This window comes from Mixophyes fleayi, chromosome 3 (assembly GCF_038048845.1).
Source record: "Mixophyes fleayi isolate aMixFle1 chromosome 3, aMixFle1.hap1, whole genome shotgun sequence".
Taxonomy (NCBI): Eukaryota; Metazoa; Chordata; class Amphibia; order Anura; family Limnodynastidae; genus Mixophyes; species Mixophyes fleayi.
In genome coordinates, this window is record NC_134404.1 from 313,787,790 (window position 1) to 313,815,181 (window position 27,392).

The following is a 27,392-nucleotide window of genomic DNA, read 5'->3' on the forward strand; positions in this document are numbered from 1 at the left end:
AACAAATAGACAAAATAATAGTTTTTTGCAGTTGATAAATTACTCAATTCCTCCTGAGTAATGTAGGTCAAAATAAATATTTAACATTTACTATCAATGAACATGTTTTGCATTGAGTGCATTTATAACAACCTATACTCCTATTTTTATTTTCTTTAACCGGAGGTATCATACTAGGATACCAAATTTGCTTAAATTAGGATCCCTTGTATGAACTACTTTAGGAGAATCAGGTAAAATTGTCTCTACGATCAGATCCATACAGAGAATATTCTAATACAAATACGTAAACTCCTCAAGCAACTTATACCACAAACATCTCGCAGCCTGGTCAAGTCTGTGAAGTATTACCACATAATTTATAGGTCAATTTCTAACTTTCTAAGCGTGGAGAAAATGCTATTGTTTTAACAAACATTTTCCTATGGTTTTATATTGCGGATTAAATTGCATAATAAATAAAAGTTCTCGTTTTCTTTTATTTCTCTGAGTTCCGAAACGCGTAGATGACTTCATCTGGAATGCATGGTTGAACGCATGACAACTTTTGGTTTGCGGCGAAATGTATGATAGTTTCTGGTTTCTGCCTGTCCACTTGGCTATGACATTGCCCATCAATGTTGTCACCATCTAAGTGCAGTGTAATAATCTATCTTGTAAGTCAGATATTACATTAAATCCATACACATTAAATCCACTTTTTATAAAAAGAAAATTTCTTTACCACTACTTTTATGCATGGCACATGCTCTTGGGAACGGGAAGCTGGAAAGCGGAGGACCAACACTGGAAAAACTTATACTGGCAACTAAAGAACAGTTAGGGACCTGACACTACTCTTTAAAACGTTTCTCTTCCTAAGCCTGATACTCATGTGTAGTAAGCTTAGCAATGAGAGAGATTGGTGAGTTTAGGAAGGACGTACTTTGATGTAGGGTAGTAACAGGAGTGCAAGCTGCTTGCTGTATGAACAGGCAGTGCTGAATCACAGCATGACTGACTGCCCTAACATAGACCCACTTCAGTAGACATGGATTCCTGAAAAGAGGAGGAGAAGTACAATAAGTGATATACATTATATACCATCAGGATTTCATGGTGATGAAAAAGTACATGAATTAAATATTTTGGCCTACACATTACAATAGCTGACTTACACTTTTGATGGTACAACCCAGGGAGTTTTTTGAATTTAGTTCTCCTGTGTGCAAGAGTAGTGATTGTCCACCCTCATACATGACATGTGTGAGGAGAGTGCTGAGAGGACTCAAATCCCTCTCCTTGTCGTACATGCTCCCCCACTATTCTCCACTGATCATGTGTGTCCTAAGCACCCTCCCTTTCACACACACAGGTTCCTACTCATAGGGGGGCCAGTGGCAGAGAGATTCAGGATTCACAGCTTCCACCTCTGCTTCTTCATGTGGAATGAACTCTACTATGTACAGCAGCACCCCCTCCACCAGACACCACAGCAGAGTAAGAGCTACTGGCAGGAGGATCAGGGGGACAGCAGGATGCTGGGCATAACACCCCAAAATTGGGACTATCCCGTCAGAATTGGGTCAGTAGGCAGACTATACTGCATTTTCCTACCTGTTCTTGCAGCTTTGGCTACCTAGTGATTTGCAAGTGTCTTAAGCTTTTTTGCTGCATTGCCAGACAATGGGGTATACAGAGCATACATAAAACAGGGACATGCAAGGTAGATAAAATAAGTGCAGATGCAAAAACAAGCACCAGGGAGGGCCCTGCTCATAGGATCTTACAATCTAGAGAGAGAAATATTAAAAATCAAATAAACATGTAGTATTATAAATTAAAACATGAATTTAAATGAATTGAAACAACATGTTAACAGACTAAACATATAAGTGGAGGATATAATAAGCCACACGATTTGGTGTTTTTAGTTTTCTATATATAAAGTTAAATATTAGAGTTGAGTGAATCACTTGGTTCACCAAATTACACATGGCATTTGGCCACAAGGGGCCTGATTCATTAAGGATCTAAAATTAAGAAGTTTGTTATTTAAGTCTCCTGGACAAAACCATGTTACAATGCAAGGGGTGCAAATTAGTATTCTGTTTTACACATAAGTTAAATAGTGACTGTTTTATCATGTAGCACACAAATACTTAATAGCTTATTTGTACACTGAATTTTAAAGTTGATATGTGTGTGCTACATGAAAAAACAGTCAGTATTTAACTTATGTGCAAACCAGAAAACTAATTTGCTCCCCATGCATTGTAACATGGTTTTGTCCAGGAGACTTAAATAAGAAAACTTCTTAATTTAAGATCCTTAATGAATCAGGCCCAAGGTCTTTTTCCTTTATTGATAATAAGTGTACATAATATTTCTAAAAATATATAGATTTCATTCACCACAAGCTATCGAAGTGTACTCTTAACGTCTTGATAATTTACTTTAAGAAAATTATTTTTTTATTAAAGTAAATTAATTAAAGGAAATTAAAGAGCATTATTAGTTTTAAGAAAAGAATCAGATTTAAGGAACAAATGAAGGCAGATAAGATAACTCTAGAAGGAGATTATAGCCATGGTGCTGTAAAATTCCTCTTTTATGACGACGATGTTCCCAGCTTTAATGATTAATGCAGTTCTTGCATATGTCTGTTTTTATAGGAGGAATGTGACATGGATGTGCTAATGTGAAAGAAATCTAAAAATTGCAAGAACATTTATAGGCTTGTAGAAGAGTGGATTTAAACGTGGTCCCCCTCTTTTTAGTGTCAGATGACTCATTTTGTGCTGGAAAGCAATCCATTAGTTTAATCCCCTTTGAATCTAAACAGGTGCTACACTTTTGGTATAAGGCGTAAGCATTTTTGTGTTCTACAAACTTAGTCTGGGAGTCTAGCTTACCAAAGAATAGAATAGCATAATAAAAGGATGTCACAGGTCCGAAGGTATGTGAAAGAATAATGCAAAATAGCTGCATAAGAATATAATTAGAAAGATTTGTCCATCTGCCTAACAATGAAAAAGTAAACAGGGTGTAATAACAACCTCTACATGTCATAGGTGTAATACATTAGTTTGATATATTATGTATATAACAGATATAACAATCAAGTGAAATAAATATATGTGTAATAAATATTTTAAATATATAAATAGGAAAAGTGTTTATATATATTGTATCCACATAAAGTACCATCCTACCCAAGTCTTCACATAAGGAAGCTGTTTTTTCATCTATCAGTCTCCATATTTCAATATCCATCCTAGTGCATGACTGCATGCTACCACTGTTTAAATGCACTGAGCTATTTATACCAGTATTACTTGCAAGTTGTAAGCATCCAATTGCTATAGCCTACATGTTATTTTCATTGGCATAGTAAATGAAAACTGCACTAGTTTGCACTTTTGCTCCTTTCTTTCTTTGCTAACAATGTCATCAGCAAATAATGGCAGACTATGGCGCAGAATGGGAATAACAGAGCAATGACCTTTAGTAAGAATTGCTTGATATACAATTGTAGCCCACTGGACATCCTCAAAACGTTGTAAACAGAATACAGAAAACCATTTGACCATACAGATTTTATACATCAACATTGTTTTATCCAACATATATTTGTACCATAATTTATTCCATTACATTTTTCCCTCTTTGTGAAAACTATTCACACACTATAACCTTTAACTAAAAAAACATATCAACTACAAAAAAAATATAAAAAGAGATATTAATATATTTTATAAAACTAGCTATCAAAGAGAAATGTTTATTTAAGTTGTGGTACAAATATTCTATCCTCCTTGACATTCTTCAGTGCAATAGAGACATTCCTTTGTGAATCCGAGACTACATTTATTTGTAAAGCATTTGTCCCAACCTTGCACAACCTTCCTAATATTCTTGGAACACATTTTAAAAGAAGATAAATTAATGCACATATTAAATAAATAATAGCATATTTTCCTAATGTCCAAAATAGTCCTTTCCACTACCCTAATATTCCTGAGAATATACCTGTAAATCAAGTAGAAGGAATCCACTATTGAATTCTCTCACCAGTTATCATCTTCTGTATCAATGTTATTATGACTTATTCTGAATTCATTTTTTAATTTTGAAATATGTAACATATTTATCTATTTTTTCTTCTCGGTTTGTCATATTATTCAAAATGTACATACACTAATACACATCATAAACCGTTTCTAAAGTGTGACAATATCCACTACTTTGTGCAGTTAAATAATCTAATATTAATCTATGTTGGATTAATTTAGTTTTATACGCTTGAAACTTTTTGGAAACATATCTAAAAGGTGTCATGATAAATTTCTGTAATGTTATCCAACAAATCAGCTAATTATTCAATTGCTTTAATATTATTTAAATATCCCACATGTCCATGAGTGAAAACATTTTCAAAACCTACCCTTACTTTGACTGAATGTTCTATTTTAAAAAGATGTTTATATTTAGTACTTACAGTTTTTACAGACCTTCTCGTTCTGCGTTTTAAGTTCTGAGCGACCATGTCAACCAGATCTTGATGTTCCATTATAATTGTGCTAGGAATTAATTTTCCAATTTAACATATACCTTCAGAATTTGGAGGTAGCCATTTATATGCTCGCCTTCGACATATGAAATACAAATTCTCAGGAAGTGTATATGGTATATCAGATATTAAACTATGAGCTGCCTCATAGCCCAATTCACAAGTGGTCCGATTAACAGAATGTATCGTCCACCTAATTATATTCCCACTCAATGTTATTTTAATAAATTTTTCAATTATTGTTAAAGAATTAAACTGTACAACCCTCAAATGTTCCTTTATTGTTCCTAAATATATTTTCGATACTTTATAATTTACTCCTTTCTGTTGAACCGTAGGTTTTGCAGTTTTATTATAACATGTTATATTTTCATGTATCACATTATAATACTCTATCAATTTTATATGTGGTGGCATTGTAGTACTATACTCTTCTTTCGTTTTATTACCACATTTCTTTTCACCTAATTTTACTTTCATTTATAGGAAATGGTATAAGACCAACATTATAATGTCTATGAGGTACTTGTATATAAACCCAACACTCACTAGTATTACGTTTTTTCCTATTAACTAATGAAATACATTTATTGGATGTCAATCACTAAAATAATTTGGATCATCTAAGCACTATTGTACGCATAGTTTTTCCATATGATGCTCACAATATTTACAAATACATGCTTGTGTTGGAGATAAATCTCCACAATGGTTCTGTGATGCATCTCGTTTAACTCTCCTTTCCAAAACCGTTACATTATAGTTCTCTTGTCCATTTACAGGGCTGTATACATACAGATCAAGAAAAAAATACCAATTGCAAACATGATTTATGTTAAACCAAATAGCAATGTCCATAATTTCAAATTTGGCTGTGGACCAATTAACTCTGAATACCAGTTTCTTGTCTTTTCCTCTTCACAAGATTTTCATTACCTGACTTCGTCAGGAGGAGAGCATCTTGCCTTTGTAAGGGCTGAGACATTATTATGGTCTCAGAAATATCCCTTACTTGTAGAATAAAGGTGACAATTATCTTCTCACTTGTTCAGGATCGACTGCTTTCTTTCAATGAGAAGCGTGTATCCAAGTGCTTTTTTTCTTTGACCTTTAATGCTGTTGGCGCCGTTAATAGCACGAGATATGGACCTCCCCACCGATTAGTCAATGATCCGGATCTTAAGAAACTTCTTATCATCACCCAATTTCTCAAATTCAAATTATGACAGGCTCCGTCAATCGGAATCGGTTGTGTGCCTATCACAGCAGCTTGAATGATAGAATGTAGTTAAGTCACATCATTAACTTGGTTTTGACTGGTATTGCAATTCAGAGTTAATTAGGAATTTTTCCAAATAGAATCTCTTACAGTGATAAATTGAGAGGACCTCAAGGGGTTAATCTGATAGCATGTAAAACTATTGGCAATGCGTCAGGTCATAGCATTCTCGTTTCCTTAAATACTTTCGACAGTTTTTTTTTAATAATCTCGTTGTATCTTTCAACTTTCCCACTACTTTGTGGATGGTACGGCACACAAAGCTGTTTTATAACTAACAATTCACACATTTGCTTAAAAACAGATCCAATAAAATGATGACCTCGATCAGAAGAAAGTACCTGTGGTATGCCATATCTACATACAAATTCTTGTACATTTTTTCTTAGCTGTAACATTAGCGGTGGCTTTTGCAACTGCGTAACCTTCAACCCAACCAGAAAATTGATCAACACATATTAAAACATATTCCAACATCCTACCCTTAGGAAGTTGGATAAAATCAATTTGAATTATTTGAAATGGGCCGTCAGTTGGTGGCAGGTGATTAGGTATTGTTTTTACTGCCTTCCCTGCATTATTCTGTAGGCAGATAATACATGAAGCACAGTACCTGGCAGCTATGGCTGAAAATCCAGGTGCATATCAATACATATGGACTATATTCTTCATAGCAGTCTTGCCTGCATGGGTTAATCCAGGACTCATTTGTGCCAATACTGGTAAGAGTGCTCTGAGAACTACAAGCTTACCTCCCTTTCCACGCCACAGTCCATCTTTACCAATTTGACATCCTGCCATTTCCCATCGGGCCTTTTCCTGTGAAACACAACCTTTTTGTATCTCAATTAGTTCAGTTTGATCACGTATTACAACATTTAGAATTTTAGTATTTTCAACAATCTGTGCAATGTCTCTTTCTGCTGCTCTCTTAGCAGTTAAGTTAGCTCTATGATTTCCTTTTTGTTACTTCATCATGTCCTGTCATATGCGCTTGGCATTTAATAACTGCTACCTGTTTTGGTAACTGAATAGCATTCAATAATTCATTCACAATTTCATGATGAGCGACTGTTGTACCATTAGCTGTAATGACATTTCTTTGTCGCCATATTTCAGCATAATCATGAACAACACTGAACCCATATTTACTATCAGTGTAAATATTTACTGTTTTATCCTCTGCCAATTGACAAGCTTTAATTAATACTTTTAATTCAGCGTCTGAGCAAAATGTGGAACCGATAAGCTTTCAGAATATACAGTCACATTTTCATCCACTATTGCAAATCCTGACTTCAATGCTCCTGTATCATTTCTCCTATGACAACTACCATCTACATATAACATCAAATCAGGATTTTGCAATGGTATTTTTTTTAAATCTGATCGTGATGCAGTAGTTTGCTGCATGTATACAACACAATCATGTGGTTCATTCATGAGCAAAATATTCAAAATTCTGACGTTCACTTTTGTTTGCATTCTCCTCATCTGATTCACTTAATGCCAAATTATTATCTTCTGTATTCAAATATACCTTCCCCTCCTTTTTAATCTCATCAGATTCAATATCAGAAGTAATAAACAATTGTATCAGAATATTTAAAACGTTACATCTGACAAGTGTAATATTTGGAGCTATTAGAAGAATCAATTCCCATTTTGTTAGTCTGCTATTTGTAACATATCTAGTCATATGACAATTTAAAAGCATTAGTACAACATGTGACACTTGAACAGTAAGTGGATTTCCCAAAACTATATTAGCACATTTGTCTACCAACATAGCTATGGCTGCAACAGACTTTAAACAATTTGGAAGCCCTCTATCCACGGGATCAAGTTGTTTACTGTAGTATGCAACAGGTCTGGGGATATTCCCATGGGGCTGTGTCAAAACACCAGCTGCATGACCTGAATATTCATGACAAAACAAAGTAAACGACAACTCATAATTTGGTACATTTGGTTTCAATTTAACAGAGATTGGGCTAATATTCATTTTCCCAGTCTTATTTAAATCTGTAGTCCACAACTGACTAGATACATTTTCTAGCATGTCATCTACCATTTTATTTAGCCCTGGTTGTTAGCACCATACAAGCTGAATTTCATATGTGTCGTGATAAAGCATATTAGCATCTATATCAAGAGCTATCTGCACTTCATGTCTATTTCTCTCAGGTATGTCTAAAAACACTCCATCCGGAGTACAATATATTGAACATCCTAATTTACACAACAAGTCTCTACCTAACAAATTAGAAGGAGCATTTGCTGCCAATAAAAAAATGTTTATCTGTGATATGACCTAAAGTGACTTTAACTGACTCTGTTTCTTTTAAAGAAATTACATGATCAGCGACTCCTATAGCAATTCTGTCAGTAATTGGTAATGAAATTTCATTTTGTAATACTGATCTTGCAACTCCCATATCAATCAGAAATTCATGCTTATTACCATTACCTATCATATTCACAATGAGGTCCTTTACATTGGTTTTTAATACTGGACACATGTGCACAAGAGCTGCTGGAGACCGTCAATCTTATCCTGAGAAGTTGTTGTTTGATCTGCTCTTACCAGATTGTCTCTGTTTCCTAGGCTTTCTAGAATACTTGGCAAAATGCCCCCTCTCCTGGCAGTTATAACATATCACTTGTGATCTGTTACTTCTGCCAGAATATTTAACCCTTGCATTAGATTCAACCTTTTTAATTACCATATTGATGTGCAGCAATTGCGGCTAAGGTATCAATATCTTTCATAACCCAAAGAGGGTCATGAATTTGCACTCTGACTTTTAAATTATTTTTCAACCCTTCCACAAAAGCACTAGTCAAAATACTTTTAAAATCCGCTTTTGCAAACACATCAGAAACACCCAAATAATTTACAACTTCTCTTCTGAATCTAGCATTATATTCTCTTACCCTTTCAATTGTACCCTGTTTAATCCAAAAAACTTTAGAACAATCTAAAAATTAAGCCATAGCAAAATTCCACTGTACATAAATTTCAACTCTTGCACCATTGCTAGGGGTTTGAAAATTAGTCTCATTTAATCAAAATTGCAAAGCTTGTATTTCTTTACTTTTAAAAACACCCTTTCCTATTTCTCCCAAAACATTTAAATCAAAATTTCCTTTTTCTGTAAATTCAGGACACCTTGTTAACCATTTATGCACATATTGAACAGACTGTTTTCCATATTTATGAAACATAATAGCCACTGGAGAACCAGGGGGAAATTCTCAACCTACCATTAGGCTTTTCCAGTGTGGTTGCATATGCTTCCATGGCGCAGCTTATCTTTTTTATACTCCAGTCAATCTACGTCATGGTAATAGGGGCTACAACCACTATTAATATGCAACTCCCTGCTTACCGGCTTCAACCGTTATTAGCGACATCACACTTTATCTCGTCAGATAAATCCTGGACTTATCACACACTCACGTTACACGCACTGCTATCTAAGGCCTTATAGTGTATTTTTATGTTTCACCGTAAGTGACTTGGGACTATTCTTTGCCTCCTTCAAACGTCAACCATGAGTAATATTTGAATTCGGCAACTGACCTGGATTCTGGCCTCGTAAAGAAAGCCCAATCACATTCACATACATTCAATTATTCATTCCATGGCTAACAAGGTATAACAGTCTCTGAGTAATAAACAGAAAATAGAAATTCTAATTGGTACCAAAACTATGCTTATACCTCTATTCAAACATATAAAGCATATAGACAAACAATTAAAGATACGTTTGCAATTTCACATTTACAGAGATAACTATAAATACCTTTTCAGCAAACCCAGAGAGTGGGAGACAGAAATATATAATCATAAGATAAAAATATATTACCTTTGTGGCCACCATTGAGTATATATTTTCCTCTCCCCTCTTCCAGAAGTGTTGGCTGATCGATAATTATAGATAAATCTCGTGGGACCTCCATATTGATAACGCATAAATGATTCAAAAAAATATAAGTATTTGAAAAAGCAAAGGTTATCTTTATTCTTACAAATTGCATATGTAATTGGCTTGTATTCATCATGAAACAGGCAATATTCTCTATGTAAGACAGAGGTTATATAGAAGTAACACCACCCCTCTTACATACGTCACTAATCACTTCACATACTAAAGAATATACCTCATAAGGACAAAGTTGGTTATATATAATCTCTACAACCTCATTATAATACATAGATTTCTATGCCTAAAAAGGGCATATGTGACCTCTTACACTCTTCTCTCCATATAGCTTGACAGCTGCTGACCATTTTTACATCCTATGAATAGATGCCCTATTGTGGGGTAAAACATACTAAAAAGATTTTAACAGAATACAGAAAACCATTTGACCATACAGATTTTATACATCAACATTGTTTTATCCAACATATATTTGGACCATAATTTATTCCATTACACCTTCCTTAATTTTGGTTTAATTCATGACCTTGGACAAGTCACTTTGTCTGCCTGTGACCGAGATACCAATAAGTTCAAAGCAAATCCTATCTGAAACTATATGGCAAAGTGCTGTGTACATTTGTATGCATTATATCAACATAAATGATTTCGGTTTGATCAAAATGCCCTTTAAAACTAACAATGTCAATGCATGTATTCAGGTGCACATTAAAGAGAAAAGACCAGCGCTGAAAATCTTTCTATAGTTTGGCTATTTTGAAACAACAGCAAATGGCTCTAAACCATAGGTGGAAGTGGGCTGGTATACGTTGGTATGCCATACCACCTCTTCACCTGCCTTCATTGTAAAACTATCACATTCCATTCACTTACATTTTCCATACCACCACTTCTAAATTTCCGCTTCGATTACTGTTCTAAACAGCAAATACCACATATTTACCCATTGTGTTTGAGGCAAACAAAGATTATACTATGGGCCTCATTTAGAGCATACTCACCTACTTTGGAGATCTCCCATCTGGGAGGGGAGATCTCCTTGCTGAGCCCTGGGGGTGTGGCCATGCGAATTACGTCTTTAGGCCCCGCCTGTCTGCTTCACCATACCACTTTTGTCCCATTACAGCAGAGGGTAGGGCCAGGATAATACAATAAGCCCCACCAACTTCACCAGTGAAAAGGGCAGGATGTGGGAGGTTGCCCTGCTCTCCAAGTAGTCTGGGAGAACTCCCCAAAAAATATGTGAGCCTCCGGGAGAATAGGCAATTATGATTTAGAGTTAGTAGCAAAAAGGAGCAAATTAGCACTTTGTCAAAACCATGTTGCACTGCAGGGGTGGGAGGCCAAATTTAAAATGTGTGGACTGATTTAAAGCTGCTAGGCAGCTCCCTCAGTCTCTCACCCTCTAAGGAACAGGTCTGATGCCTGTAGGGAGACTGAATTTTGCTACCAGTAAGTGTTCTTATTTTGATATGTGTGGGATACAATGTCATTCACTTTAGAGAGGGTATTCTTTATGCATTAGTTAGAAGCCAGACTGGTTAGGACTTCTGTTTCTATTTTATTTATTTTACTGCTAGTGAATAAAACTAGCTGAGGCTATTTGAACCATGACAGTGGACTGATGTCATATCCTTGGTTGATATGTATGAAGTTAATCTACCCCTGAAGATAACAACCCTAATCCGATTTTCTGATAGAATCTACAAATCATTTGAAGACCTTTAACTACAAGCAGTTTTCTAGTTCAGGTGGTTAAGCATCCATTTTTATACAGGGGGAAGGCACTGAGCTATCATGGTTCCCCCCTGCTGCCGGCAAAAAGCTGTCAGTAACAGGCAAGGTCTTTGGACAACCCTCTTACAGGCCTGTGCATTTTTTTTCCAGACACACTTTTGGGCAAAAGGCCCTTGGCACCATTTCTGGCTCTAGACCTGTGCAGCAGTTAGTGGACACAATGTCTGTGGGATCCTATAGTTCATTGTAGGGACCATATTCCCTGTCTTTGGGTGCATTTTTTATACCGGCTTAGAAGCCCGTGGGGCACAGTTGAATCAGGCATAGCCTGTGGCCAATATAATTTCAGGCGCACAGCAATTCCTCCTTTCACCGGCCACGCTAGGCTGCCGGTAAACATGAAAAAGACTTCGTAGAAGTGGGGTCACTTCTGCGGGACAGCCCCAACATTATTATTATTATTATTATTATTATTATTATTATTATCATAGATATGTAAGGCGCCACAGTGCTCTGCAGCCTCATACAGTAGGGAAAACAGTACATAAAACAGGGACATTTAAGGTAGACAAAATATATGCAGACAGGAAAACAGAGCATGAAGGACATGCTTACATTCTTACATTCTAATTGGAAGAGGGCACAGCTGAAATAAGAGGAGCAAATGTGGTTCAGAGTGGAGATTGGGATAGTTGTGAGCAGGGCCTGATTAAGGGTTCTGGCCGCCCTAGGCTAATACAGCCGCAGCGCCCCCCCCCCCCCCCTCCTCCGAATATAGGTGTATAGGAACACTCCTGAATATGAATGTTCAGGTGTATTCTCCAGCATTCAAATTTAGACAGATTGTGCCATTGTCTCTTACCTGTTCTTGCTCTTCTCTCTTGCAACTTTGTTATCCTCTCGCTGGCTTCTGAAAAGTTGGCGTCCTGTTTTGAAAATGCAAAAATGTATTATAATGCAAACCCTGAATGATTAGGCCCTTTAGTTAAAACAAAACACTCCATTATGGCCAGCTAAAAGTACCCCATTGGACAGGCATATATAAGCAATATCTGAATATTTGTTGTCAATCAAATACAAACCTCTACCAGCCCCATCTCACTAATATTTAGTATTCTAGTGATTGCTGAGACCACCCATGTGACCACCACACAATCATGAGATTCTGCCCCCCAAAGCTGCTGTATTTTTTAAATACCCCCTGCAGCCATTTTCCTTAACCACAACCCCCCCCACAGCCATTTTCCTTAACCCCTGCTGCAGCCATTTTCTTTACCTCCCATCCTGCATCCATCCCCCTTGCAGCTATTTTCCTTACCTCCACTCTGCTAGCTATCCCCCCCGTCACATCAAAACTCCCCCAGTCACATATATCAGCCCCCCTCCTCTGCCCTCCTTCATACATATCAACCTCTCTCCCTCCCTATAGATTTTCATGGCAGCCCCCCCCCTCCCACCCTATAGATTTGTATGATAGTCCCCCTCTCCCTCCCTATACATATGCATGACAGTCCCCCCTCTCCCTCCCTATAGATATGCAGGGTAGTTCCCCCCCCTCTCTATAGATATGCAGTGTAGTTCCCCCCCTCCCTATAGATATGCAGGGCAGTTCCCCCCCTCCCTATAGATATGCAGGGCAGTTCCCCCCCCCCTCCCTATAGATATGCAGGGCAGTTCCCCCCCCTCCCTATAGATATGCAGGGCAGTTCTCCCCCCTCCCTATAAATATGCAGGGCAGTTCCCCCCCTCCCTATAGATATGCAGGGCAGTTCCCCCCCTCCCTATAGATATGCAGGGCAGTTTCCCCCTTCAATTACCTGTAGTTGTGCCAGCGTCGCTCCTCTCCTCAGATCAGCAGATAGGAAGCAGGACGTCTTCACTTCCTGTCTGCTGCACAGCAACAGGCAGCCTGGCGATTGGCTGTGTGTTGCTAACCACTGACCACCATTGCTTTTGATTGTCGAGCCCTCCACCCCCCCGTGGCGACCCCCCCTCCCCCACCCCGAAAAAAAAAAATGAATGAAGGAAAAAAAAAAAAATTTTTTTTTTTTTAAAAAAAAAAAATACCCACAGGGCAGCGCCCCCCGGGACCCAGCGCCCCAGGCTGCAGCCTGGTCAGCCTAGTGGTTGATCAGGCCCTGGTTGTGAGAGTACATTAGTGTGAATTCTGTTATCATGGATAATATCACCTCTAAAAAAGAGATTGTTTTTCAAAGAGCATCTAAAGATTTGAAGGCTGTGGTAAAGTCTGATTGAGTGTGGTAGGGAATTCCATATTCCAGCACGGAAGAATTCTTGTAGGCAGGAGTGAGAGGTGATTACCAGAAAGACGAGACAAGGAGAAGGTCAAAAGTAGATTTAAGAGAGCGGGAGAGAGAGCATTTAGATATTAGATTTGAGATGTATGCAGGGGTAGTGTTGTTCAGGGTTTTGTAGGTAATGGTGAGTAATTTGAATTTGATTTTGGAGAACACAGGGAGTCAGTGTAGGGATTTGCAAAGTGGTGCAGCAGATGTGGAGCGGTGAGAGAGGAAGATCAGTCTTGCAGCAGCATTTAGGATGGATGGAAGTGTGGATATATGAGTGTCAGGAATGCCAGATAGCAGAAAGTTGCAATAATTAAGACGGGGGATGATGAGAGAATGTGAAGAGTTTTGGAAGCATGTTGAATAGGAAAAGCGCGTATTCTGGCAATGTTTTTAAGGTGGGGTCGACAGGACTGGGAGAGAGTCTGGATGTGAGGAATAAAACAAAGGGCGGAGTCAAGAGTGACACCAAGGCAGCGGGCTTGGGAAACTGAGGAAATTGTGGTGATATTGACAGTGAGGGAGATTTGAGGACAGGTAGTGACTCTGGTAAGAGGGAAGATAATAAGCTCTGTTTTGAACATGTTGAGCTATAGGTAGCATTGGGACATCCATGTAGAGATAGCAGAAAGAAAGGTTACACGAGATAATAAAGAAGGCGAGAGGTCAGCGGAAAAGATATAGATTTGGGTGTCATCAGCATCGAGGTGGTATTGGAGGCCGAATGAGTGAATTAGTGCCCCAAGAGAAAAGTAAAGGACCAAGAACAGAGCCTTGTGGGACCCCAACAGATAGTGGGAGTGGAGGGATGGATGTGCCAGACGTAGCAATACTAAAGGAGCTGTTCAATAGGTAGGAAGTGAACCAGGAAAGAACTGTGTCATGATACATTCCAGCGGTGCTTAAATATGCAGTGATGCGTATTTAGTGGCACCGCATTACATTGATGCATAGACCCCCTAGTCCTAGAGGTTAATGCTGCACAGCTTACCGGTCACATAGAATGTTGATAGGACCAGGTCACTGCAGTTGTTCTTACTATAGTTAGCACTAGAGCGGGTGGTGCATACTAATAAAGGTAGACAGCGCTGTGCAAGGTTTGTTGTGTGTGGCCCCTTTTCCTAGATGCCATCCTGGGAATTTCAGATGACCATAAAGAGGAGACAGTGACTACACAGTGAGTGTCCTCCATCTATTTTGTTTTTCTCTTCGTGAGGCCCTCACCAGTAAATTGGTGAGAATCTTCCCTGCATGAATATCTACAGCCCGCACCCAGGCCCAGACCAAAATTGAGGTGGTGGCAATAGGAGTAGAGTGCAGTTTCTCTACTTCCATCTATCACCTTGGACACTCCCTCTTTCCTTTCACACTGTACGTCCTTTGAATTATTATCGTTTTACTTCTAGACAGAAGCAGTGTTTGCAGAACCATACTGAAGGTACTATGTGAATGATAGGTGGGCCAATCATGATCAGGTAAGAACTCTTATTGCACCTGGTAGTTTCCTACATGCACTATACAACAGCAACAAAGCAGGGCCGAGACATGATAAGGAGCATAGGGGAATCTGAGGAAAAAGTGAGAAATGAGGAAAAGGGAGAGTGTGGAGACAGGTGTGAGAGATAGAGGTTGAGAGGGCGTTATCAGCATTGAGGCAGACAGTTACAGAGAAACAGTGCGTGAGGAAAGCCTGAAGCAGTGGCGCAGACAGAGGAGTTGCTGGGTTTGGCGCCAGCATCCTTGAGAAATGGAAGTTGAGCAGCAGAGAGTAAATTGTATATTCGCCGGGTGTGCCAAATTATTGTCAGAGATTGTGTGGTCAGGTACTAGGACCTTCCTCAGTTGACCCCTGGTGGAATGATTAGTATTCTGCATTCCGTGTGGATGCACTGTGCTGAAGATCAGAGGTGAGAACCCACGAATTTTCAGTGTTTCACCATCCCTCCCTAGAGAGTCAAGAAAGGGATGTTACATACGGGCAGCACGGTGGCTTATTGGTTAGCACTTCTGACTCACAGCACTGGGGTCATGAGTTTGATTCCCGACCATGGCATTGTCTGTGTGGCGTTTGTATGTTCTCCCCGTGTTTGCGTGGGTTTCCTCCGGGTGCTCCGGTTTCCTCCCACATTCCAAAAACATATTTGTAGGTTATTTGGCTGCTATCACATTGACCCTAGTCTTTCTCTGTCTGTCTGTCTGTGTGTATATTAGGGAATTTAGACTGTAAGCTCCAATGGGGCAGGGACTGATGTGAGTGAGTTCTCTGTACAGCGCTGCGGAATTAGTAGCATTATATAAATAGCTGATGATGATGATGGTGATAATGATCTAGGGGTAATTCATGAAAGCTGATTTCCCCCTACAATTGCCTATGTTCCTGTGCTGAATAACTTATCCATATGTTTTACTGAACATTTATAGAAAGGTTAAGTTTAAACAGGCACTGTCCTAGTTTAGCCTTAAACAAATTAGTTGGAAAATGAACTGAACATTTCTTGCCTATTAAGTTATTTATGTAAAAGTACTTTCATAGAGAAAGTTTTTTGTTCCCAGTTACAATATAAATGGTATTTCTAAGTATATATTTTTCATTAAAGTCAATTACCTTGTACGTCATAAAAACATGTTTTCCCATCCTTAAAAGAATATTTTATCCTTACAGGTAAATTATAGCTTTTTCTTCTTCCATGACAGTTGTGCATTAATATTTAAATGAAGGAGCTGTTTTTATGCTTAATTATATAGGTACATTTACAGAAAAGTAAAAGAATATACACTGATCAGCTACAACATTAAAATTGCCTGCCTAATATTGTGTAGGTAACCCTCATGCCACCAAAACAGCCCTGAACCTTTGTGGCATGGACTCCACATTACCTCTGTAGGAGGCCTGTCGTATCTGGCACAAAGACGTTAGCAGCACATCCTTCAAGTCCTGTAAGTTTCAAGGCTGGGTCTCCATGGCTCGGACCTGTTTTTCAGCACATCCCACAGATGCTCGATTGGATTGAGATCTGGAGAATTTGGAGGCCAAGTCAACACCTTGAACTCTTTCTCGTGTTCCTCAAAGAGGCCACTGTTGTTAGGGAATACCTGCCACAAATTGAGGTTTTAGTCCTGTTTTCAACACTCAGCAATGCCATATCAACATACATCTCCCTCCTGGTCGAATGCAGCATTCTATTCTGGGACAAGCGTGACTTCTGTCTGCAGTACTGGAGGCTACCATCTTGGGTGAGACATTTGCTAAACATCCTGCTGAGTCTGAACACCTGATCTCATCCACCAATTAGTTTCCTCTGCAGACTATAAGAGTCTCCTTCTATACTCAGCTAAATGCCAGTGCAACACTTTCCTAGTTTCAGATTACCACAGTTTCTGTTTGTTTGCTGCTTCATTTTGCCTGCTGTATACAGATCTCAACCATCAACCCTTTGTGTGAATTCAGCTTCATCCCGTTTGCTGCATCATTCCACCTGCTGTATACAGATTTCAACCATTCACCGTCATCCTTTGTTATATGGACTTCAACCATTTACCCTCTGAGTGAGTTTAGATCCATCCTGTTTGCTGTTATATGGATTTTAAACCATTAATCCTTTGTGTGAATTCAGGTTCACTCCGCTTGCTGTGATACAAACTTTAGCCATTAACCCTTTGTGTGATTTCGGATTCATGCTGCCTGCTGAAATAAAGACTTTGCATAGTTATTTCTTGTGTGGATTCACCTTCATTCTATCTGTGCACAGATTCCAGCGGTTATCTTCTGTGTAGATCCTTCTCTCACCAATCTATTCCTGTCTTTCCTACTGGCTCTCTGGGGTAGTAGGTTGTTGTTCTGAGTCATCCACTTTCTGGAGCCATCTCGGGGTACTGACTTCCATTTCCAGGCCTAACCCAGGTTCTAAGTTCTGAGTTGTCCAGGGCCAGTTCCAGGTTTAATCTGTTCAGGAGGTTGCCATCCCTGTATATACTCTGACTGAGTTCTGAGTCTTCCCAGTTACATTTGTGGTAATATATTTGTCTGAGTTTCTGAGTTATTTTGGGTACTGAGTCTCTGTTTGTATGTTCAGGTCCTCCCTGTTCCCACGTCCAGGTTCCAGTCCATCAGCTCCAGATTCCAGTCATCTATTTCAGTACGGAGTCTAGTCCAGCATTCCTCCTCCTAACATCCAGTTTACAGGATTAGTGCACGCTCTATGAGCTAGACATTCATCCAGCCTCCCAGTCTTCACTACATTCCTGTCACAGCTAGTCCCAAGGGTCCCGAGACGGATCCCAGAAACCCTATTGCCGTGACAATACAGTTGCCATGAAGGGGTGTACTTAGTCTGCAACAATGTTTATGTAGGTGGTACGTGTCAAAGTAATTTCTGCATGAATGGTAGGACCCAAGATTTCCCAGTACAACATTGCCCAAAGTATCACTCTGCCTCTGCTGGCTTACCTTCTTCCCATAGTGCATCCTGATGCCATCTCTTGCCCAGGTAAGCGACACACCCAGTTGTTCACATGATGTAAAAGTCAATGTGATTCATCAGATTAGGCCACCTTCTTCCATTGCTCTGCAGTCCCATGCAGTATTCGTTTTTTACTTACCGGTTTCAGTGCTGGGTGTTTCAATGCAGACCTGTATCCTCTGCTTCCAGCACTTTCTGATTCTCTGAGATTGCAGTCATGTGACCTCTGGCTTCATTTCCTTGTTCATTTATACTGTGTACTCATGTGATCTCTTGCATCATTTCCTGTTTCAGTCAAGTGATCCCTTTCACATGACAAATTCTCACAGCCAAGGCTGCTATCAGAAACTCTGGGGCACAGTAATAATTAATCTGGTAGGGCCCCATCCCTATGCATGCCCCCTCCCTCTTCACAGTACATGCACACCTCACTCATCACAGTACATTTCCCCTCTCCCTCATCACAGTACAATGCCCCCTACCTCATCACATTGCATACCCCCCTTCCACAGTACATGCCTCCTGCCCCTCCCTAGTCACAGTACATGCTCTGCTCCCTCCCTCCCCATCACAGTAATGCTCAGCACCCCCTGTTATCACAGTAAATACTCCGTTCCACCCCTCTTCAAAGTAAATGTTCTGCTCCCCACCCTCACGTTGCCTAGCAGCGGGGACGCTTTGCAGTAATATCAGCGGTCAGTGATCATTGACTGCCCGAATCTCCCTATCAGGGGCTGTGTCCTCTCCCTAGCTCCAGTCAGATGCCCCCTGCCTTCATATAAACCAGCCTCTGTCACCATTAGGATGCCAAGGTATTAGGTTCACACCTGAACTCCAGCGTACCTGTACCTGCATTCAGTTACCTGTATACCCACCTCGCCACCAGATCACAGTAAATGCACCCCCCCACCTCACCACCACATCACAGTAAATGCTCCCCCCACCTCACCATAACATCAAAGCAAATGTCTCCTTCCCCCATCATAATAAATGCCCAATTAACTTACCTTGTTCTTGAAGCAATGTGGTGGATCCCAGCAATGATAGACTGGGAGTGCTGCGCACAGTGATGATATCACCGTGCTGTGAGCTTCCAGCCTATCAGTGCCTGGGAGCTGCTCCATCTTGGAGGAAAATAGGGGGTCAGTCGGTCAGACTAGGGAGCCCAGAGAGTCAAGAGTGGACAGAGGGCGTGGTCTGTCTGGGCCCCCTAGTCTCTCTGGGCCCCTCACAGCTGTACTGACCATACCCCACTGATGGGTGCCCTGCTCACAGCTATATAAACCCCACTCTGTGCATTTATCAGTGCCAGAGAGTCAGGTCTTACCTGCATTAGAGTTCCCTGCTGTTTAATCATTTCTATGAATTTTTGGTGAAGACTGGAAGGTCCGTTAATCTCTGTGACTCAACTCTGACAGGGCCAATCCTGACTGATGAACAGGAATCCTAATCCCCAGTTTGAAGCGTGACACTCTGACCCAGTCATCTAGCCATCATAATCTGTTCCTTGTTAAAGTCATTCAGATCCTTACGCTTGCCCCTTTCTCCTGCGCCCAACACATCAACTTTAAGAACCGACTGTTCACATGCTTCCTAAAATATTCCACCCCTTGAAAGGTGCCATGGTAACAAGATAATCAATGTTATTTACTTTACTTGTCAGTGGTTTTAATATTGTGACTGATTGATGTATATGTTGACTAAAAATTTCTGGTAAAACAAAAAAGTTTATTGTATATTTCTGACTTAATTCACCATATTCTTTTGCAAGTGTTTAACTAACTGTAATATGCAGTATTTATGATAAAGTATTTATTTTTGCTTCAGCAATGGAAATATTTGTTTCCAGTTACTTATTCTTATATCATTTACTTAACATTCTTTGGAATATAGCGAAAGAATAAGACTTATAAATTGCATTTATGTTCTCCTTAAAATCCATTTTAAGCTGGCGTCCAACCAACCATTCTACAGTAGCATCATTATTAAAAGTCTGTAATGAAATTCAGTTTGGAATGGAACACAGACAGTTGACTTTGCAATATTCATAGACCTTGCCAAAAATTTTGACACTCCGTATCACGCAATACTGATAAGCAAAAATTGGCTCTCAGGTATTGGAATACAAGTGATAAAGCGGTTTCACTGGGGCGCTACTATTTTCCATATTTATAATTGTCTTACCCTCAGTCTGTAAATCAGCAGCTATGCTTATATACGCAGTTGACACTATTTTATAAATGCACAGCTAAAACTTCTCTGACGTTAACAAGGTGCTTCAATCTGATTTCTCTCAGGTGGAACAATGGAACAATGGATCACTCAAATTAAACGGTGTGACACTGTCTGACATCAGTGTTGAATGTAAGAGAAGACGGTAGAGATTTTTAAAAACAATGTATTCGTGTGGTGAACTAGGGTTTGGGGTGAGGGAGTTGTGTTTTAAATAAAGTTTATTTAAAAAATGTGTTTTTATTTTGTTTGCTGTTTTTACTTTTTTTGGTATAACGAATGGTGGTTTAACAAGCCACTTGAGTGATAAAGTCATGTAAATAAAATATTTTGCTATCCTTGAGGCCTAAAGGTTTTATTTGCAGCCAAGGAGTATGTCCAGGCCTCTGAAGGAGGGCTTGGCATGCTGGGGTCTCATTGGTAAAGTGAAAAAGGAAATGAAAACAGTTACGGATGTTTTGCTGGGACCAATCCTAGCTATTGCTATTAGGGGAAATATTGAACTAGGATTTTGGTGCATAATGGCTGTAGATACCATATTCCTGAGGGATACAGAATTTGAGGTGGCCCCTGAGAACATATTAGCAAGATATGTGAACAGTTTTCCTCAATTTTTTTATACAATGCTTGACCATACTTGCCAACTTTATGTTAGCCATGTCCGGGAATTCCTGGTGGGCAGAAGGGGTTATGGGCAAAAGGGGTTATGGGCGGAGGGGGCGGGGCTTTGTGAATTGTGTCATTTTGACCCCGCCCCCAGTGACGTAATGCCTGTTTCTTGTCTTTTTACAGTGGTAAAAAGACCCAAAACAGACATTACGTCACTGGGGGTGGGGCCAAAATGGCGTGATTCGACAAAGCCCCGTCCCTCCGTCCATACATACTGGCTCTAATCTACAGATGCGGGAGAATAGCCAGCTCTTCCGATAGACTTACCCGGAATTCGGGAGTCTCCCGGACATTCCGAGAGAGTTGGCATGTATGGAGGTTTCACTTAACTCTATTTACTATTAGTGTAAAATTTTGTTCTATGCGATATTTTTTTGTGGCCCTGTAAAGACACATTTAGGAATTAAGTCATATTAAATTCCAAATATTTGCATTATTATTCAGTTAATATATGCAGTTTACGCCAATGCAAGTGATTCACATATTGCAATATACTACATGTTAAAACTATCAAGCTTCATTTAGTTACGGCTTTGGCTAGTCCTACTCTATTCCTAATGTCATTATAATAAAATAAACAATAAATATTCCTTTATTATTTATGTAGGGATATAGAAAACGAGTTTCTAATATCTTGCATCGTCTTCTGGACTTTATAAGGAAGGCATGGAAACTTGTTGAAGCATATATATATATATATATATATATATATATATATTTATCACATGGAGGTTGCAGCTTCACTACATTTAATCTGAAATACCTTCTCATGGAGTTGTTTAAATGATGAAGAAATATCCTACAGACACATTGCTAAAATATCAGATAAGTACACACTAGGGATTGGTGTCACAGTGAAGTACTTAAGTTTGCTCTGGAGGAGTAAGGGGTAACATAGTGCTGCTAATTTGCTACCCTTACACTGAACTTTAGCAAATAATAAAATAATATCTAATGTCTGATTGGCTGCTAATGTTCAGTGCAAATTGTAGACCTTTAAACAATGTTAGCAAATAGGCCCTATTTATTGGTGTTGGGCCAGTACATTTAGGCTGCACTAGCATCCATACGTAATAATAAATAATGTAATAAATAGTGTAGTATATTGCATCAGTGAATTTTATACTTTTGAGTTTTAGGCTATGCATGTATCAATTGTTTATTGATATTTTCAGTAATAATTATTCCAGGATCATTCTTGAATTGTATTGCTTCATGTACATGACTAAATTGATTGAACTGTGACTGCAGAATAAAGAAACAATTGTGTGTGATGCATAAAACCACGACATTTTCATTCTTAATAAAATATATATATTCTATTAATAAGCCAGGTAGTTTTATACCAGAATTCAAAAATAACAATACAAAGGTTAACTGGCTTATTGGGTATTCTTTATAAAGCTGCCATCTTACCAAATCAGCATAGACCCCTGTGAGCACAATAATGTTTAATAAACTGAACAGCAGCACCCAAGTGTGCAGAGAGGTGGAATAATCCGAACAGGTATCTTGTGCAAAGAGTAAACATCACCTCTTACTAACCTCCTACAGCAGGCTTGGGTAACATGTGGCACTCCAGGTGTTGTGAAACTACAAGCCCCAGCATGCTTTGCCAATATATAGCATCTTATAGCTGGACGGGTATGCTGGGACTCGTAGTTTCACAACACCTGGAGTGCCACAGGTTAGCCAAGCCTGTCCTACAGCCTTAGAACCACACCTGTCATTAAATAGAGCTTTCCAGGCTTTCCTCCTAAAATACTACTCAGTTTAGCTTCATATATGGCTTAAATTAATGATGAGAGTGAGAGGATATTGGGATCGAATGGAAATTGAGACTTCGTGGAAATGTCTGTGTGTCCTCCACAAATTGAAATCTTGTTTTTGAACTAATCAGTCAAATTAGACCATACTTGCCTACTCTCACAGAATGCCCAGGAGACTTAGAATTTCTAGTACTCCTCCCCAAAAATTAATGTCATCATGGCCCCGCCCCAACTGCGCAATTTAACAATCCCATTACTGTGCAGTAGCGGGTGGGATTGTGATCGTGTGAATGGTTTCATCACAACCCCACTGTTGACCTTTGAACCTCCTCTCTTGGAACTCCCAGAGAAGAGGTACAAATAGGTTCAGTGGTACTCCATACTTTGCATGTAATTCCTGCCATGGTGCATAACTTTGTTTCTCTGCAAACGCCTCTTGATACCTGGTTTGTAAACCAAATGCAAACCGCACATCAAAGTCCATGGGTTTAAACCACCATCCCAAATATTATATTAACCAGTGCATTTAAGGTAAAAAAACAAATAGACATGGTTCACACAGATGAGATGGCTCAAACCATATGCTGTTATCTTGCCTGTCAGATCTAGCAAATATAAATAAATAAATGGTACAATGCTTCCCTTTCATGAAGCCTAGAGCTACCGAGCAGCTGGAAGGCAGAGCCGGGCTGCCCAACAAATAAGTTTTACTGACAGTCGGCCAAGAGATGAGATGTTGGATTATTTGTGGCTGCACCATATTTAAAGTACCCGAAGGAGAGCTGCACCTGCCCAGTAGGAGGCGCTTGACTAATCCAGTCATTAAACTTTGGTGCTCAGCTGTGCAGAAGGATTGAAGTCAGGCAGCTAGGAATAATATCATGTCATATACAGTATATCTCACCTAGTTCTAACAGTGGCCCACCACTAGTAGCTGCACAGAAATGGCAATCATCAGTGACTACTTTATTACTGGCAGCTGATAATGTTACTACCTAACAGTAGCCACACACACTGTCCAAACCAACAGCCACAATTGTTGTTCCACTACCTTATATATCAAATGTTTCCAAACATTGTAGCCCATATTGAGCAGGGCCATCGCCACCTACTGTTTCATGTTATGTATGTAATTTGTGTCATGATCTCTTCAATGTAAGTTATATGTCAGCATTTTGTAAATGACAGTTATCATCTATACATACACACATACCCACACGCATACGAACACTAAGGTACTTGTTAATTATACCGATATATTTCACCTTGCCCTCTGTCTGCATACTGCCCACTCTGTGCACAATGCCCTTAAAAAACTGGTGGGCAGCAAAGAGGCAACACTCTCTAAATTAGGGTGAGGGCCAGGGCTGGATTAACTCGAGGTCTAACTGGGCTACAGCTCAGGGGCCTCGGGCATCCAGGGGGCCCTTGACAGTGCTCAGTGGCATTAATGATCGGTGTGGGAACGCCCCCGGCCGATCAATGCTGCTGAGCACTGTCACTGTAGTCCTGTTACTGTAGTCCTTCCACGGCACTCGGTAATCTCCTTACTGAGGAGATGTCATAAATCTCACTCTTACGAGATCTCCTCAGTAAGGAGCTTACAGCGCGCCGTGGAAGGGCTACAGTGACAGGAGACAGAAAGAGGTAAACGTGCGGAGCCGGCTTGCGGCTCACGGGTGGGGTGGGGGGGTTCACGGGGGAATGGGGCAATGGGGAAATGGGGGGCCCATTAGCCCAGGGGCCTCCATTACTTTAATCCAGCCCTATACTAACACTAATATAGTTATCTCCAGTGTCAGCAAGACCTTCTGCCTTCATGGATCTGAGTATCTGAAGGAGATCGTTGCATTGGAGCCCAGGCAGCAGTAAGTATCTGAAACATACTGTATAAATAATATTTATATTAGTGTAAGTGCTAGAGTATTAGATTGTACTGGGTAAAGTGAGTAATCTTTAAAGTACCATAAAAAGAGGGTAATTCATCCACACACAGGGCCGCTTGTTACAGGAGCTTCTTAGGGCAACTATCTTTGCCATTGAAGTAGACGGGGCCACACCAGGTTGGTGACTCCTCCCACTACACAGCCAGGACTACCCCCCTCCCCACCCACACACAGCCTTGTCCACATTTGACACATTTGGACCCTTTGCACCATTACTGTGACTGACTTTACAAAACAATACAAGGAAGCAGGCGCACACTTTAGACACTAAAGACATTCTAATAGCAACAAAAAACATTTGTGCATTAGACTCTGGAATGTTTCTATGTATATATGGATTTAATGTTCAGTGGAGGGGGCCACATTTTCAAGCTTCACCCTGGCACCCAGTTTGTTTAGGATCTGCCTGCACTCAAGTATACTTAATGGTCTCAGATGTTACAAGGTGGTCCCAGACACCACCTATTGTGAGCAATTTAATCGCAAACATTGAAACATTCCATCTGTAGTCAAATATATGAATACTTCTTTTTAATAACTACATAGTTTACATTTTTCTAAAAATACATAAATCAAAAAGTGCATACTTTACTTTCTTGTTATTGTAAAATAACTAAGCCGCTTACAACCCAAGAGACCAACGTGTCTTACAAGGGATTTAAAATTATATTACTAGACTTTGTAAGAATTTGTACAAATGAATCAAAAATACTGTATACAGTCACATGTATCTACTTAAACATAAATTAATATATTATTACATGTATTGCCAACTGCTTTTTAACAGAAAGCCTTAAAAAGTCATGTACTGTGTTAAATATTACTAAAGTAGTAACTCAATGCACAAAATGAATCAAGGTTGTAATGTAAGCAAGTTGAAATACTACACGCATAGCCGCAAAAATAATGACTTAAATACTTCACATCAGCTGGAGGGTCAATACATAATCAGCCAATCAGAAGGCTAGATAGTGCACTGATAGTCATCATCATCATTACCCTCCAGAACCTTCAAGAGTTATGGCTCCTGTGAAGTTATTTCATAATTGAAATAGGCATACTATTTATTCCCTAACTAGTTAAATAAGTCTGAGTCTTTGCTGATGGCCCCAAGACCATGGGGTGGCTGGAAAATAGGGTGTGGTTTTTATATGATGTTGTAGTTATGTAATGGCTGAATAAAGCTAGTGCATAGTGTTACCCATGTTCCTGTTTTTTAATATAAAAGAAGCAGAAGCAAAACATGGGGGGAATTCTATTCCCCCCGAAGTACGCGCTAAAACTATTACTGTTACTACAGTAGTTTTACCCCGGCGTTAGAACTACCGTAATAACGGTGATTACACGCACTATTACCGTAATAACAGTAGTTTTAACCTGGCTCTCTGCTCGCAGCTCTGACCAAAAAGCTGGCATTAGAGGTACCGTTATAACGGTAATTACGTGCACTATTACCATAATAACGGTAATAATGTGCAGGCCACGTTACTTTTAACAGTAACACGGCCAATTGAATACCCCTTATGGTGTCAGAACAAGTTTTCAAGGACTATAGATGCTTATAGTGTGTATCCAGCAGGTCATTTGCCTGTGTTGAACAGTGAGTAAACTGAACTTGTCACAGAGCAACTGTGAATAAGTAATTGATAGACTGACTCCTCTGAAAGACATGCACATGTCTGGAAATCTGTCTGAGACTTGGAAAAGATTTAAACAAAGGTTTAATATACACCTTGCTGCAAGGGGTGCAGAACAGGATAAAAGATAAAACAAATGCATTAATTTACTCCATGTAATAGGAGAGGATGGGCTGCACATTTATAATAGTTTTCAGTTTGCTGAGGGACAAAACATGGTCTTATCCTCTATAAAGCAAAAGTGTGAAGAATATTTTGTCGTAAGAAAGAATGTGCAACCAATTTTAGGTTTAAGTTCCTGAGAGAAACATAACTTAATAAAGAAAGTCTTTATGATGATATCACTATTAAACAACGAGTCTAAGTCATGGTTTACTGAGCACAGTGACGGATTTGAAGGTTTAGGATGTTTGCCTGGTGAACACAAAATAAACACAGATGATAATACACCCCTGTGGAAAAGTGCCATTTGCAATGAGAGAAAAACTAAACAATGATCTAAACCGCATGGTAGTCCAAGGCGTGGTAGAGAAAATTGACGAGCCTACAGATTGGATGAGCTCATTAGTAACAGTGGAAAAGAAAAAATGGACATCTCAGAATATGTCTGGATCAAAGAGACTTAAATAAAGCCATTAAAAGAGAGCAGTTCAAACAACTAACCAGAGATGAAATCTTGTCACCGTTTGCTGTATCAAATTAAAGTAAATTAGACGATTCCTTAGGTTGCCATACGGAATATTGTCTGTCCCTGAAGTGTACCACAAAAGAATACACAGGATCTTTGAACATATTCCAGGTGTTGAAACAATGACGGGTGACATCATCATGAGGGGTTCTACGAAAGAAGGAAAA